Source organism: Gorilla gorilla, chromosome 11, assembly GCF_029281585.2.
Source record: "Gorilla gorilla gorilla isolate KB3781 chromosome 11, NHGRI_mGorGor1-v2.1_pri, whole genome shotgun sequence".
Classification (NCBI taxonomy): Eukaryota; Metazoa; Chordata; class Mammalia; order Primates; family Hominidae; genus Gorilla; species Gorilla gorilla.
In genome coordinates, this window is record NC_073235.2 from 10,890,634 (window position 1) to 10,909,055 (window position 18,422).

Sequence of the window (18,422 nt, forward strand, 5' to 3'; positions counted from 1 at the left end):
AGAAAGAAATATCTAAACCGCTATCTGTATAAACATGGAAATATCTACACCGCTGCCTGTATAAACATGGAAATATCAGCACCGCTATCTGTATGAACATGGAAATATCTACACCGCTATCTGTATGAACATGGAAATAGCTACACCGCTATCTGTATGAACATGGATATATCTACACAGCCATCTGGATGAACATGGAAATATCTACACCGCTATCTCTGTAAACATGCATAGATCTTCACCGCTATCTGTATAAACATGGAAATATCTACACCGCTATCTGTATGAACATGGAAATATCTACACCGCTATCTGTATGAACATGGAAATATCTACACCGCTATCTGTTTGAACATGGAAATATCTACACCACCGTCTGTGTGAACATGGAAATATTTACACCGCTATCTGTTTGAACATGGAAATATATTAACCGCTATCTGCATGAAAATGGAAATATCTACACAGCTATATGCATATACATGGAAATATCTACACAGCTATCTCTTTACACATGGAAATAACTACACCGCTATCTGTATGAGCATGGAAATATCTTCACCGCCATCTGTATGAACATGGATATATCTACACAGCCATCTGGATGAACATGGAAATATCTACACCACTATCTGTATGAAGATGGAAATATCTACACCGCTATCTGTGTAAACATTCATACATCTTCACCGCTATCTGTATAAACGTGGAAATATCTACACTGCTATCTGTATGAAAAAGGAAATATCTACACTGCTATCTGTTTGAACATGGAAATATCTACACCGCTATCTGCATGGAAATGGAAATATCTACACAGCGATCTGCATATACATGGAAATATCTACAAAGCTATCTCTTTACACATGGAAATAACTACACCGCTATATCTATAAACATGGAAATATCTACACCACCATCTGTATGAACATGGAAATATCTGCACCGCCATCTGTTTGAACATATAAATATCTACACCGCATTCTGTATTAAGAAGGAAATATCTAAACCGCTATCTGTATAAACACGGAAATATCAGCACCGCTCTCTGTATGAAAATGGAAATATCTACACCGCTATCTGTATGAACATGGAAATATCTACACCGCTATCTGTATGAACATGGATATATCTACACAGCCATCTGGATGAACATGGAAATATCTACACCGCTATCTGTATGAACATGGAAATAGCTTCACCGCTATCTGTATGAACATGGAAATACCTACACCGCCATCTGTATGAACATGGAAATATCTTCACCGCCATCTGTATGAACACATAAATATCTACACGGCCATCTGTATTAAGATGGAGATTCCTACACCGCTATCTGTATAAACATGGAAATATCTACAGCGCTATCTGTATAAACATGGAAATATCTACACTGCTATCTGTATAAACATGGAATTATCAGCACCGCTATCTGTATGAACATGGAAATATCAGCCCCTCTATCTGTATGAACATGGAAGTATCTAAACCGCTATCTGTATGAACATCGAAATATCTACACCGCTATCTGTATGAACACGGAAATATCTACACCGCTATCTGTATGAACATGGAAATATCTACACCGCCATCTGTATGAACATGGAAATATCTGCACCGCCATCTGTATGAACATATAAATATCTACACCGCCATCTGTATTAAGATGGAGATATCTACACCGCTATCTGTATAAACATGGAAATATCAACACCGCTATCTGTATAAACATGGAAATATCTACACCACTATCTGTATAAACATGGAAATATCTACACCGCTACCTGTATAAACATGGAAATATCAGCACCGCTATCTGTATGAATATGGAAATATCTACACCGCTATCTGTATGAACATGGAAATATCTACACCGCTATCTGTATGAACATGGATATACGTACACAGCCCTCTGGATGAACATGGAAATCTCTACACCGCTATCTGTGTAAACATGCATACATCTTCACCGCTATCTGTATAAACATGGAAATATCTACACCGCTATCTCTATGAACATGGAAATATCTACACCGCTATCTGTTTGAAGATGGAAATATATACACAGCTATCTGCATGAAAATGGAAATATCTACACAGCTATCTGCATATAGATGGAAATATCTACACAGCTATCTCTTTACACATTGAAATATCTACACCGCTATCTGAATGAACATGGAAATATCAGCACCACTATCTGTATGAACATGGAAATACCAGCACCGCTATCTGTATGAACATGGAAATATCTACACCGCTATCTGTATGAACATGGAAATATCTACAACACTATCTGTTTGAAGATGGAAATATATACATCGCTATCTGCATGAAAATGGAAATACCTACACAGCTATCTGCATATAGATGGAAATATCTACACAGCAATCTCTTTACACATGGAAATAACTACACCGCTATCTGTATGAACATGGACATATCTACACCACCATGTGTATGAACATGGAAATATCTGCACGGCCATCTGTATGAACATATAAACATCTACACAACCATCTGTATTAAGATGGAGATATCTACACCGCTATCTGAATAAACATGGAAATATCTACACCGCTATCTGTATGAACATGGAAATATCTACACTGCTATCTGTATGAACATGGAAATAGCTACACCGTTATCTGTATGAACATGGAAATAGCTACACCGCTATCTGGATGAACATGGAAATATCTACACCGCTATCTGTATGAACATGGATGTATCTACACAGCCATCTGGATGAACATGGAATTACCTTCACCGCTATCTGTAAGAACATGGAAATATCTACACCGCTATCTGTATGAACATGGATATATCTACACAGCCATCTGGATGAACATGGAAATATCTACACCGCTATCTGTGTAAACATGCATACATCTTCGCCGCTATCTGTATAAACATGGAAATATCTACACTGCTATCTGTATGAACATGGAAATATCTGCACCGCTATCTGCATGAAAATGGAAATATCTACACCGCTATCTGTATAAACATGGAAATATCTACACCGCTATCTGTATGAACATGGAAATATCTTCACCGCCATCTGTTTGAACATGGATATATCTACACAGCCATCTGGATGAACATGGAAATATCTACACCGCTATCTGTTTGAACATGGAAATAGCTACACCGCTATCTGTATGAACATGGAAATATCTACACCGCTATCCGTATGAACATGGAAATATCTACACCGCTATCTGTATGAACATGGAAAAATCTTCACCGCCATCTGTGTGAACATGGATATATCTAAACAGACCTCTGGATGAACATGGAAATATCCACTCCGCTATCTGTGTAAACATGCATACACCTTCACCGCTATCTGAATAAACATGGAAATATCTACACCGCTATCTGTATGAACATGGAAATATCTACACCGCTATCTGTTTGAAGATGGAAATATATACACCGCTACCTGCATGAAAATGGAAATATCTTCACAGCTATCTGCATATACATGGCAATATCTACACAGCTATCTCTTTACACATGGAAATAACTACACCGCTATCTGTATGAACATGGAAATATCTACACCGCCATCTGTATGTACATGGAAATATCTGCACCGCCATCTGTATGAACATATAAATATCTACACCGCCATCTGTATTAAGATGGAGATATCTACACCGATATCTGTATGAACATGGAAATAGCTACACCACTATCTGTATGAACATGGAAATATCTTCAACGCCATCTGTATGAACATGGATATATCTACACAGCCATCTGTATGAACATGGAAATATCTACACCGCTATCTGTATGAACATGGAAATATCTACACCGCTATCTGTATGAACATGGAAATACCTTCACAGCCATCTGTATGAACATGGATATGTCTACACATCCATCCGGATGAACATGGAAAAATCTACACCGTGATCTGTATGAACATGGGAATATCTACACCGCTATCTGTGTAAACATGCATACAACTTCACCTCTATCTGTATAAACATGGAAATATCTACACCGCTATCTGAATGAACATGGAAATATCTACACCGCTATCTGTTTGAACATGGAAATATCTAAACCGCTATCTGCATGAAAATGGAAATATCTACACAGCTATCTGAATATACATGGAAATACCTACAGATCTATCTCTTTACACATGGAAATAACTACACCGCTATCTGTATGAACATGGAAATATCTTCACCGCCATCTGTATGAACATGGATATATCTACACAGCCATCTGGATGAACATGGAAATATCTACACCGCTATCTCTATGAAGATGGAAATATCTACACCGCTATCTGTGTAAACATGCATACACCTTCACCGCTATCTGTATAAACGTGGAAATATATACACTGCTATCTGTATGAAAAAGGAAATATCTAAACTGCTATCTGTTTGAACATGGAAATATCTACACCGCTATCTGTTTGAACATAGAAATATCTACACCGCTATCTGCATGAAAATGGAAATATCTACACAGCTATCTGCATATACATGGAAATATCTACAAAGCTATCTCTTTACACATGGAAATAACTACACTGCTATATCTATAAACATGGAAATATCTACACCACCATCTGTGTGAACATGGAAATATCTGCACCGCCATCTGTTTGAACATATAAATATCTACACCTCCATCTGTATTAAGAAGGAAATATCTAAACCGCTATCTGTATAAACACGGAAATATCAGCACCGCTCTCTGTATGAAAATGGAAATATCTACACCGCTATCTGCATGAACATGGAAATATCTACACTGCTATCTGTATGAACATGGAAATAGCTACACCGTTATGTGTATGAAAATGGAAATAGCTACACCGCTATCTGTATGAACATGGAATTATCTACACCGATATCAGTATGAACATGGATATATCTACACAGCCATCTGGATGAACATGGAAATATCTACACCGCTATCTGTATGAACATGGAAATATCTACACCGCTATCTGTATGAACATGGATATATCTACACAGCCATCTGGATGAACATGGAAATATCTACACCGCTATCTGTGTAAACATGCATACATCTTCACCACTATCTGTATAAACATGGAAATATCTGCACCGCTATCGGTATGAACATGGAAATATCTACACCGCTATCTGTATGAACATGGAAATACCTACACCGCTATCTGTTTGGACATGGAAATAACTACACCGCTATCTGCATGAAAATGGAAATATCTACACTGCTATCTGCATATACATTAAAATATCTACACAGCTATCTCTTTACACATGGAAATAACTACACCACTATCTGTATGAACATGGAAATAACTACACAGCCATCTGGATGAACATGGAAATATCAGCACCGCTATCTCTATGAACATGGAAATATCTACACCGCTATCTGTATGAACATGGAAATATCTACACCGCTATCTGTATGAACATGGATATATCTACACAGCCCTCTGGATGAACATGGAAATATCCACACCGCTATCTGTGTAAACATGCATACATCTTCACCGCTATCTGTATAAACATGGAAATATCCACACTGCTATCTGTATGAACATGGAAATATCTGCACCGCTATCTGTATGAACATGGAAATAACTACACCGCTATCTGTTTGAACATGGAAATATCTACACCGCTATCTGCATATAGATGGAAATATCTACACTGCTATCTGCATATACATGGAAATATCTACACAGCTATCTCTTTACACATGGAAATAACTACACCGCTATCTGTATGAATATGGAAATATCTACACCGCCATCTGTATGAACATGGAAATATCTGCACCGCCATCTGTATGAACATATAAATATCTACACCGCCATCTGTATTAACATGGAGATATCTACACCGCTATCTGTATAAACATGGAAATATCTACACCGCTATCTGTATAAGCATGGAAATATCTACACCGCTACCTGTATAAACATGGAAATATCAGCACCGCTATCTGTATGAACATGGAAATATCTATACTGCTATCTGTATGAACATGGAAATAACTACACCGCTATCTGTATGAACATGGATATATCTACACAGCCCTCTGGATGAACATGGAAATATCCACACCGCTATCTGTGTAAACATGCATACATCTTCACCGCTATCTGTATAAACATGGAAATATCTACACCGCTATCTCTATGAACATGGAAATATCTACACCGCTGTCTGTTTGAAGATGGAAATATATACACCACTATCTGCATGGAAATGGAAATATCTACACAGCTATCTGCATATAGATGGAAATATCTACACAGCTATCTCTTTACACATGGAAATAACTACACCGCTATCTGTATGAACATGGAAATATCTACACCGCCATCTGTATGAACATGGAAATATCTTCACCGCCATCTGTATGAACACATAAATATCTACACGGCCATCTGTATTAAGATGGAGATTCCTACACCGCTATCTGTATAAACATGGAAATATCTACAGCGCTATCTGTATAAACATGGAAATATCTACACTGCTATCTGTATAAACATGGAATTATCAGCACCGCTATCTGTATGAACATGGAAATATCAGCCCCTCTATCTGTATGAACATGGAAGTATCTAAACCGCTATCTGTATGAACATCGAAATATCTACACCGCTATCTGTATGAACACGGAAATATCTACACCGCTATCTGTATGAACATGGAAATATCTACACCGCCATCTGTATGAACATGGAAATATCTGCACCGCCATCTGTATGAACATATAAATATCTACACCGCCATCTGTATTAAGATGGAGATATCTACACCGCTATCTGTATAAACATGGAAATATCAACACCGCTATCTGTATAAACATGGAAATATCTACACCACTATCTGTATAAACATGGAAATATCTACACCGCTACCTGTATAAACATGGAAATATCAGCACCGCTATCTGTATGAATATGGAAATATCTACACCGCTATCTGTATGAACATGGAAATATCTACACCGCTATCTGTATGAACATGGATATACGTACACAGCCCTCTGGATGAACATGGAAATCTCTACACCGCTATCTGTGTAAACATGCATACATCTTCACCGCTATCTGTATAAACATGGAAATATCTACACCGCTATCTCTATGAACATGGAAATATCTACACCGCTATCTGTTTGAAGATGGAAATATATACACAGCTATCTGCATGAAAATGGAAATATCTACACAGCTATCTGCATATAGATGGAAATATCTACACAGCTATCTCTTTACACATTGAAATATCTACACCGCTATCTGAATGAACATGGAAATATCAGCACCACTATCTGTATGAACATGGAAATACCAGCACCGCTATCTGTATGAACATGGAAATATCTACACCGCTATCTGTATGAACATGGAAATATCTACAACACTATCTGTTTGAAGATGGAAATATATACATCGCTATCTGCATGAAAATGGAAATACCTACACAGCTATCTGCATATAGATGGAAATATCTACACAGCAATCTCTTTACACATGGAAATAACTACACCGCTATCTGTATGAACATGGACATATCTACACCACCATGTGTATGAACATGGAAATATCTGCACGGCCATCTGTATGAACATATAAACATCTACACAACCATCTGTATTAAGATGGAGATATCTACACCGCTATCTGAATAAACATGGAAATATCTACACCGCTATCTGTATGAACATGGAAATATCTACACTGCTATCTGTATGAACATGGAAATAGCTACACCGTTATCTGTATGAACATGGAAATAGCTACACCGCTATCTGGATGAACATGGAAATATCTACACCGCTATCTGTATGAACATGGATGTATCTACACAGCCATCTGGATGAACATGGAATTACCTTCACCGCTATCTGTAAGAACATGGAAATATCTACACCGCTATCTGTATGAACATGGATATATCTACACAGCCATCTGGATGAACATGGAAATATCTACACCGCTATCTGTGTAAACATGCATTCATCTTCGCCGCTATCTGTATAAACATGGAAATATCTACACTGCTATCTGTATGAACATGGAAATATCTGCACCGCTATCTGCATGAAAATGGAAATATCTACACCGCTATCTGTATAAACATGGAAATATCTACACCGCTATCTGTATGAACATGGAAATATCTTCACCGCCATCTGTTTGAACATGGATATATCTACACAGCCATCTGGATGAACATGGAAATATCTACACCGCTATCTGTTTGAACATGGAAATAGCTACACCGCTATCTGTATGAACATGGAAATATCTACACCGCTATCTGTATGAACATGGAAATATCTACACCGCTATCTGTATGAACATGGAAAAATCTTCACCGCCATCTGTGTGAACATGGATATATCTAAACAGACCTCTGGATGAACATGGAAATATCCACTCCGCTATCTGTGTAAACATGCATACACCTTCACCGCTATCTGAATAAACATGGAAATATCTACACCGCTATCTGTATGAACATGGAAATATCTACACCGCTATCTGTTTGAAGATGGAAATATATACACCGCTACCTGCATGAAAATGGAAATATCTTCACAGCTATCTGCATATACATGGCAATATCTACACAGCTATCTCTTTACACATGGAAATAACTACACCGCTATCTGTATGAACATGGAAATATCTACACCGCCATCTGTATGTACATGGAAATATCTGCACCGCCATCTGTATGAACATATAAATATCTACACCGCCATCTGTATTAAGATGGAGATATCTACACCGATATCTGTATGAACATGGAAATAGCTACACCACTATCTGTATGAACATGGAAATATCTTCAACGCCATCTGTATGAACATGGATATATCTACACAGCCATCTGTATGAACATGGAAATATCTACACCGCTATCTGTATGAACATGGAAATATCTACACCGCTATCTGTATGAACATGGAAATACCTTCACAGCCATCTGTATGAACATGGATATGTCTACACATCCATCTGGATGAACATGGAAAAATCTACACCGTGATCTGTATGAACATGGGAATATCTACACCGCTATCTGTGTAAACATGCATACAACTTCACCTCTATCTGTATAAACATGGAAATATCTACACCGCTATCTGAATGAACATGGAAATATCTACACCGCTATCTGTTTGAACATGGAAATATCTAAACCGCTATCTGCATGAAAATGGAAATATCTACACAGCTATCTGAATATACATGGAAATACCTACAGATCTATCTCTTTACACATGGAAATAACTACACCGCTATCTGTATGAACATGGAAATATCTTCACCGCCATCTGTATGAACATGGATATATCTACACAGCCATCTGGATGAACATGGAAATATCTACACCGCTATCTCTATGAAGATGGAAATATCTACACCGCTATCTGTGTAAACATGCATACACCTTCACCGCTATCTGTATAAACGTGGAAATATATACACTGCTATCTGTATGAAAAAGGAAATATCTAAACTGCTATCTGTTTGAACATGGAAATATCTACACCGCTATCTGTTTGAACATAGAAATATCTACACCGCTATCTGCATGAAAATGGAAATATCTACACAGCTATCTGCATATACATGGAAATATCTACAAAGCTATCTCTTTACACATGGAAATAACTACACTGCTATATCTATAAACATGGAAATATCTACACCACCATCTGTGTGAACATGGAAATATCTGCACCGCCATCTGTTTGAACACATAAATATCTACACCTCCATCTGTATTAAGAAGGAAATATCTAAACCGCTATCTGTATAAACACGGAAATATCAGCACCGCTCTCTGTATGAAAATGGAAATATCTACACCGCTATCTGCATGAACATGGAAATATCTACACTGCTATCTGTATGAACATGGAAATAGCTACACCGTTATGTGTATGAAAATGGAAATAGCTACACCGCTATCTGTATGAACATGGAATTATCTACACCGATATCAGTATGAACATGGATATATCTACACAGCCATCTGGATGAACATGGAAATATCTACACCGCTATCTGTATGAACATGGAAATATCTACACCGCTATCTGTATGAACATGGATATATCTACACAGCCATCTGGATGAACATGGAAATATCTACACCGCTATCTGTGTAAACATGCATACATCTTCACCACTATCTGTATAAACATGGAAATATCTGCACCGCTATCGGTATGAACATGGAAATATCTACACCGCTATCTGTATGAACATGGAAATACCTACACCGCTATCTGTTTGGACATGGAAATAACTACACCGCTATCTGCATGAAAATGGAAATATCTACACTGCTATCTGCATATACATTAAAATATCTACACAGCTATCTCTTTACACATGGAAATAACTACACCACTATCTGTATGAACATGGAAATAACTACACAGCCATCTGGATGAACATGGAAATATCAGCACCGCTATCTCTATGAACATGGAAATATCTACACCGCTATCTGTATGAACATGGAAATATCTACACCGCTATCTGTATGAACATGGATATATCTACACAGCCCTCTGGATGAACATGGAAATATCCACACCGCTATCTGTGTAAACATGCATACATCTTCACCGCTATCTGTATAAACATGGAAATATCCACACTGCTATCTGTATGAACATGGAAATATCTGCACCGCTATCTGTATGAACATGGAAATAACTACACCGCTATCTGTTTGAACATGGAAATATCTACACCGCTATCTGCATATAGATGGAAATATCTACACTGCTATCTGCATATACATGGAAATATCTACACAGCTATCTCTTTACACATGGAAATAACTACACCGCTATCTGTATGAATATGGAAATATCTACACCGCCATCTGTATGAACATGGAAATATCTGCACCGCCATCTGTATGAACATATAAATATCTACACCGCCATCTGTATTAACATGGAGATATCTACACCGCTATCTGTATAAACATGGAAATATCTACACCGCTATCTGTATAAGCATGGAAATATCTACACCGCTACCTGTATAAACATGGAAATATCAGCACCGCTATCTGTATGAACATGGAAATATCTATACTGCTATCTGTATGAACATGGAAATAACTACACCGCTATCTGTATGAACATGGATATATCTACACAGCCCTCTGGATGAACATGGAAATATCCACACCGCTATCTGTGTAAACATGCATACATCTTCACCGCTATCTGTATAAACATGGAAATATCTACACCGCTATCTCTATGAACATGGAAATATCTACACCGCTGTCTGTTTGAAGATGGAAATATATACACCACTATCTGCATGGAAATGGAAATATCTACACAGCTATCTGCATATAGATGGAAATATCTACACAGCTATCTCTTTACACATGGAAATAACTACACCGCTATCTGTATGAACATGGAAATATCTACACCGCCATCTGTATGAACATGGAAATATCTGCACCGCCATCTGTATGAACATATAAATATCTACACCGCCATCTGTATTAAGAAGGAAATATCTAAACCGCTATCCGTATAACCATGGAAATATATACACCGCTGCCTGTATAAACATGGAAATATCAGCACCGCTATCTGTATGAACATGGAAATATCTACATCACTATCTGTATGAACATGGAAATATCTACACTGCTGTCTGTATGAACATGGAAATAGCTACACCGTTATCTGTATGAACATGGAAATAGCTACACCACCATCTGTATGAACATGGAAATATCTACACCGCTATCTGTATGAACATGGATAGATCTACACAGCCTTCTGGATGAGCATGGAAATATCTACACCGCTATCTGTATGAACATGGAAATATCTACACCGCTATCTGTATGAACATGGATATATCTACACAGCCATCTGGATGAACATGGAAATATCTACACCGCTATCTGTGTAAACATGCATAGATCTTCACCGCTATCTGTATAAACATGGAAATATCTACACCGCTATCTCTATGAACATGGAAATATCCACACCGCTATCTGTAAGAGCATGGAAATATCTACACCGCTATCTGTTTGAACATGGAAATATCTACACCGCTATCTGCATGAAAATGGAAATATCTACACTGCTATATGCATATTCATTTAAATATCTGCACAGCTATCACTTTACACATGGAAATAACTACACCGCTATCTGTTTGAACATGGAAATATCTACACCGCCATCTGAATGAACACGGAAATATCTGCACCGCCATCTGTATGAACATATAAATATCTACACCACCATCTGTATTAAGATGGAGATATCTACACTGATATCTGTATAAACATGGAAATATCTACACCGCCATCTGTATGAACATATAAATATCTACACCGCCATCTGTATTAAGAAGGAAATATCTAAACCGCTATCTGTATAAACATGGAAATATCTACACCGCTGCCTGTATAAACAAGGAAATATCAGCACCGCTATCTGTATGAACATGGAAATATCTACACCGCTATCTGTATGAAAATGGAAATATCTACACCGCTATCTGTATGAACATGCAAATAGCTACACCGCTATCTGTATGAACATGGATATATCTATACAGCCATCTGGATGAACATGTAAATATCTACACCGCTATCTCTGTAAACATGCATAGATCTTCACCGCTATCTGTATAAACATGGAAATATCTACACCGCTATCTGTATGAACATGGAAATATCTACACCGCTATCTGTATGAACATGGAAATATCTACACCGCTATCTGCATGAAAATGGAAATATCTACACTGCTATCTGCATATACATTTAAATATCTACACAGCTACCTCTTTACACATGGAAATAACTACACCGCTATCTGTATGAACATGGAAATATCTACACCGCCATCTGAACATGGAAATATCTGCACCGCCATCTGTATGAACATATAAATATCTACACCGCCATCTGTATTAAGATGGAGATATCTACACTGCTATCTGTATAAACATGGAAATATCTGCACCGCTATCTGTATAAACATGGAAATATCTACACCGCTATCTGTATAAACATGGAAATATCTACACCACTACCTGTATAAACATGGAAATATCAGCACCGCTATCTGAATGAACATGGAAATATCTACACCACCGTCTGTGTGAACATGGAAATATCTACACCGCCATCTGTATGAAATTGGAAATATCTGCACCGCCATCTGTATGAACATATAAATATCTACACCGCCATCTGTATTAAGAAGGAAATATCTAAACCGCTATCTGTATGAACATTGAAATATCTACACCGCTATCTGTATGAACATGGAAATATCTACACCGCTATCTGTGTAAACATGCATACATCTTCACCGCTATCTGTATAAACATGGAAATGTCTACAAGGCTATCTGTATGAACATGGAAATATCTACACCGCAATCTGTACGAACATGGAAATATCTACACCGCTATCTGTATGAACATGGATATATCTACACAGCCATCTGGATGAACATGGAAATATCTACACCGCTATCTGTATGAACATGGAAATAGCTTCACCGCTATCTGTATGAACATGGAAATATCTACACCGCCATCTGTATGAACATGGAAATATCTTCACCGCCATCTGTATGAACACATAAATATCTACACCGCCATCTGAATTAAGATGGAGATTCCTACACCGCTATCTGTATGAACATGGAAATATCTACACCGCTATCTGTATAAACATGGAAATATCTACACCGCTATCTGTATAAACATGGAAATATCAGCACCGCTATCTGTATGAACTTGGAAATATCAGCCCCTCTATCTGTATGAACATGGAAGTATCTACACCGCTATCTGTATGAACATGGAATTATCTACACCGCTATCTGTATGAACACGGAAATATCTACACCGCTATCTGTATGAACACGGAAATATCTACACCGCTATCTGTATGAACATGGAAATATCTACACCGCCATCTGTATGAACATGGAAATACCTACACCGCCATCTGTTTGAAGATGGAAATATATACACCGCTATCTGCATGAAAATGGAAATATCTACACAGCTATCTGCATATAGATGGAAATATCTTCACAGCTATCTCTTTACACATGGAAATAACCACACCGCTATCTGTATGAACATGGAAATATCTACGCCGCCATCTGTATGAACATGGAAATATCTGCACCGCCATCTGTATGAACATATAAATATCTACACCGCCATCTGTATTAAGATGGAGATATCTACACCGCTATCTGTATAAACATGGAAATATCAACACCGCTATCTGTATAAACATGGAAATATCTACACCGCTATCTGCATAAACATGGAAATATCTACACCGCTACCTGTATAAACATGGAAATATCAGCACCGCTATCTGTATGAACATGGAAATATCTACACCGCTATCTGTATGAACATGGAAATATCTACACCGCTATCTGTATGAACATGGATATACGTACACAGCCCTCTGGATGAACATGGAAATCTCTACACCGCTGTCTGTGTAAACATGCATACATCTTCACCGCTATCTGTATAAACATGGAAATATCTACACCGCTATCTCTATGAACATGGAAATATCTACACCGCTATCTGTTTGAAGATGGAAATATATACACAGCTATCTGCATGAAAATGGAAATATCTACACAGCTATCTGCATATAGATGGAAATATCTACACAGCTATCTCTTTACACATTGAAATATCTACACCGCTATCTGAATGAACATGGAAATATCAGCACCGCTATCGGTATGAACATGGAAATACCTACACCGCTATCTGTATGAACATGGAAATATCTACACCGCTATCTGTATGAACATGGATATATCTACACAGCCCTCTGGATGAACATGGAAACATCCACACCGCTATCTGTGTAAACATGCATACATCTTCACCGCTATCTGTATAAACATGGAAATATCTACAACGCTATCTGTATGAACATGGAAATATCTACACCGCTATCTGTTTGAAGATGGAATTATATACATCGCTATCTGCATGAAAATGGAAATATCTACACAGCTATCTGCATATAGATGGAAATATCTACACAGCAATCTCTTTACACATGGAAATAACTACACCGCTATCTGTATGAACATGGAAATATCTAAACCGCTATCTGTATGAACATGGATATATATACACAGCCATCTGGATGAACATGGAAATACCTATACCGCTATCTGTGTAAACATGCATACATCTTCACCGCTATCTGTATAAACATGGAAATATCTACACTGCTATCTGTATGAACATGGAAATATCTGCACCGCTATCTGTATGAACATGGAAATATCTACACTGCTATCTGTTTGAACATGGAAATATCTACACCGCTATCTGCATGAAAATGGAAATATCTACACTGCTATCTGCATATACATGAAATATCTACACAGCTATCTCTTTACACATGGAAATAACTACACCGCTATCTGTATGAACATGGAAATATCTACACCGCCATCTGTATGAACATGGAAATATCTGCACCGCCATCTGTATGAACATATAAATATCTACACCGCCATCTGTATTAAGATGGAGATATCTACACCGCTATCTGTATAAACATGGAAATATCTACACTGCTATCTGTATAAACATGGAAATATCTACACCGCTATCTGTATAAACATGGAAATATCTACACCGCTACCTGTATAAACATGGAAATATCAGCACCGCTATCTGTATGAACATGGAAATATCTACACTGCTATCTATATGAACATGGAAATATCTACACCGCTATCTGTATGAACATGGATATATCTACACAGCCCTCTGGATGAACATGGAAATATCCACACAGCTATCTGTGTAAACATGCATACATCTTCACCGCTATCTGTATAAACATGGAAATATCTACACCGCTATCTCTATGAACATGAAAATATCTACACCGCTATCTGTTTGAAGATGGAAATATATACACCGCTATCTGCATGAAAATGGAAATATCTACACAGCTATCTGCATATAGATGGAAATATCTACACAGCTATCTCTTTACACATGGAAATAACTACACCGCTATCTGTATAAACATGGAAATATCTACACAGCTATCTGTATAAACATGGAAATATCTACACCGCTACCTGTATAAACATGGAAATATCAGCACCGCTATCTGTATGAACCTGGAAATATCTACACCGCTATCTGCATGAACATGGAAATATCTAAACCGCTATCTGCATGAACATGGAAATATCTACAAAGCTATCTGAATGAACATGGAAATATCTACACCGCTATCAGTTTGAACATGTAAATATCTACACCGCTATCTGCATGAAAATGGAAATATCTACAAAGCTATCTGCATATACATGGAAATATCTACACAGCTATCTCTTTACACATGGAAATAACGACACCGCTATATCTATAAACATGGAAATATCTACACCACCATATGTATGAACATGGAAATATCTGCACCGCCATCTGTTTGAACATATAAATATCTACACCGCCATCTGTATTAAGAAGGAAATATCTAAACCGCTATCTGTATATACACAGAAATATCAGCACCGCTCTCTCTATGAAAATGGAAATATCTAAACCGCTATCTGTATGAACATGGAAATATCTACACTGCTATCTGTATGAACATGGAAATTGCTACACCGTTATGTGTATGAAAATGGAAATAGCTACACCGCTATCTGTATGAACATGGAAATATCTACACCGCTATCTGTATGAACATGGATATATCTACACAGCCATCTGGATGAACATGGAAATATCTACACCGCTATCTGTGTAAACATGCATACATCTTCACCACTATCTGTATAAACATGGAAATATCTGCACCGCTATCGGTATGAACATGGAAATATCTTCACCGCTATCTGTATGAACATGGAAATACCTACACCGCTATCTGTTTGGACATGGAAATAACTACACCGCTATCTGCATGAAAATGGAAATATCTACACTGCTATCTGCATATACATTAAAATATCTACACAGCTATCTCTTTACACACGGAAATAACTACAACACTATCTGTATGAACATGGAAATAACTACACAGCCATCTGGATGAACATGGAAATATCAGCACCGCTATCTGTATGAACATGGAAATATCTATACCGCTATCTGTATGAACATGGAAATATCTACACCGCTATCTGTATGAACATGGATATATCTACACAGCCCTCTGGATGAACATGGAAATATCCACACCGCTATCTGTGTAAACATGCATTCATCTTCACCGCTATCTGTATAAACATGGAAATATCTACACCGCTATCTGTATGAACATGGAAATATCTACAACACTATCTGTTTTAACATGGAAATATATACATCGCTATCTGCATGAAAATGGAAATATCTACACAACTCTCTGCATATAGATGGAAATATCTACACAGCAATCTCTTTACACATGGAAATAACTACACCGCTATTTGTATGAACATGGACATATCTACACCGCCATGTGTATGAACATGGAAATATCTGCACGGCCATCTGTATGAACATATAAATATCTACACCGCCATCTGTATTAAGATGGAGATATCTACACCGCTATCTGAATAAACATGGAAATATCTACACCGATATCTGTATGAACATGGAAATATCTGCACTGCTATCTGTATGAACATGGAAATAGCTACACCGTTATCTGTATGAACATGGAAATAGCTACACCGCTATCTGTATGAACATGGAAATATCTACACCGCTATCTGAATGCACATGGATATATCTACACAGCCATCTGCATGAACATGGAAATATCTACACCGCTATCTGTATGAACATGGAAATACCTACACCGCTATCTGTATGAACATGGATATATCTACACAGCCATCTGGATGAACATGGAAATATATACACCGCTATCTGTGTAAACATGCATACATCTTCACCGCTATCTGTATAAACATGGAAATATCTACACTGCTATCTGTATGAACATGGAAATATCTGCACCGCTATCTGTATGAACATGGAAATATCTACACCGCTATCTGTTTGAACATGGAAATATCTACACCGCTATCTGCATATAGATGGAAATATCTACACTGCTATCTGCATATACATGGAAATATCTACACAGCTATCTCTTTACCCATGGAAATAACTAAACCGCTATCTGTATGAACATGGAAATATCTACACCGCCATCTGTATGAACATGGAAATATCTGCACCGCCATCTGTATGAACATATAAATATCTACACCGCCATCTGTATTAAGATGGAGATATCTACACCGCTATCTGTATAAACATGGAAATATCTACACCGCTATCTGTACAAACATGGAAATATCTACACCGCTATCTG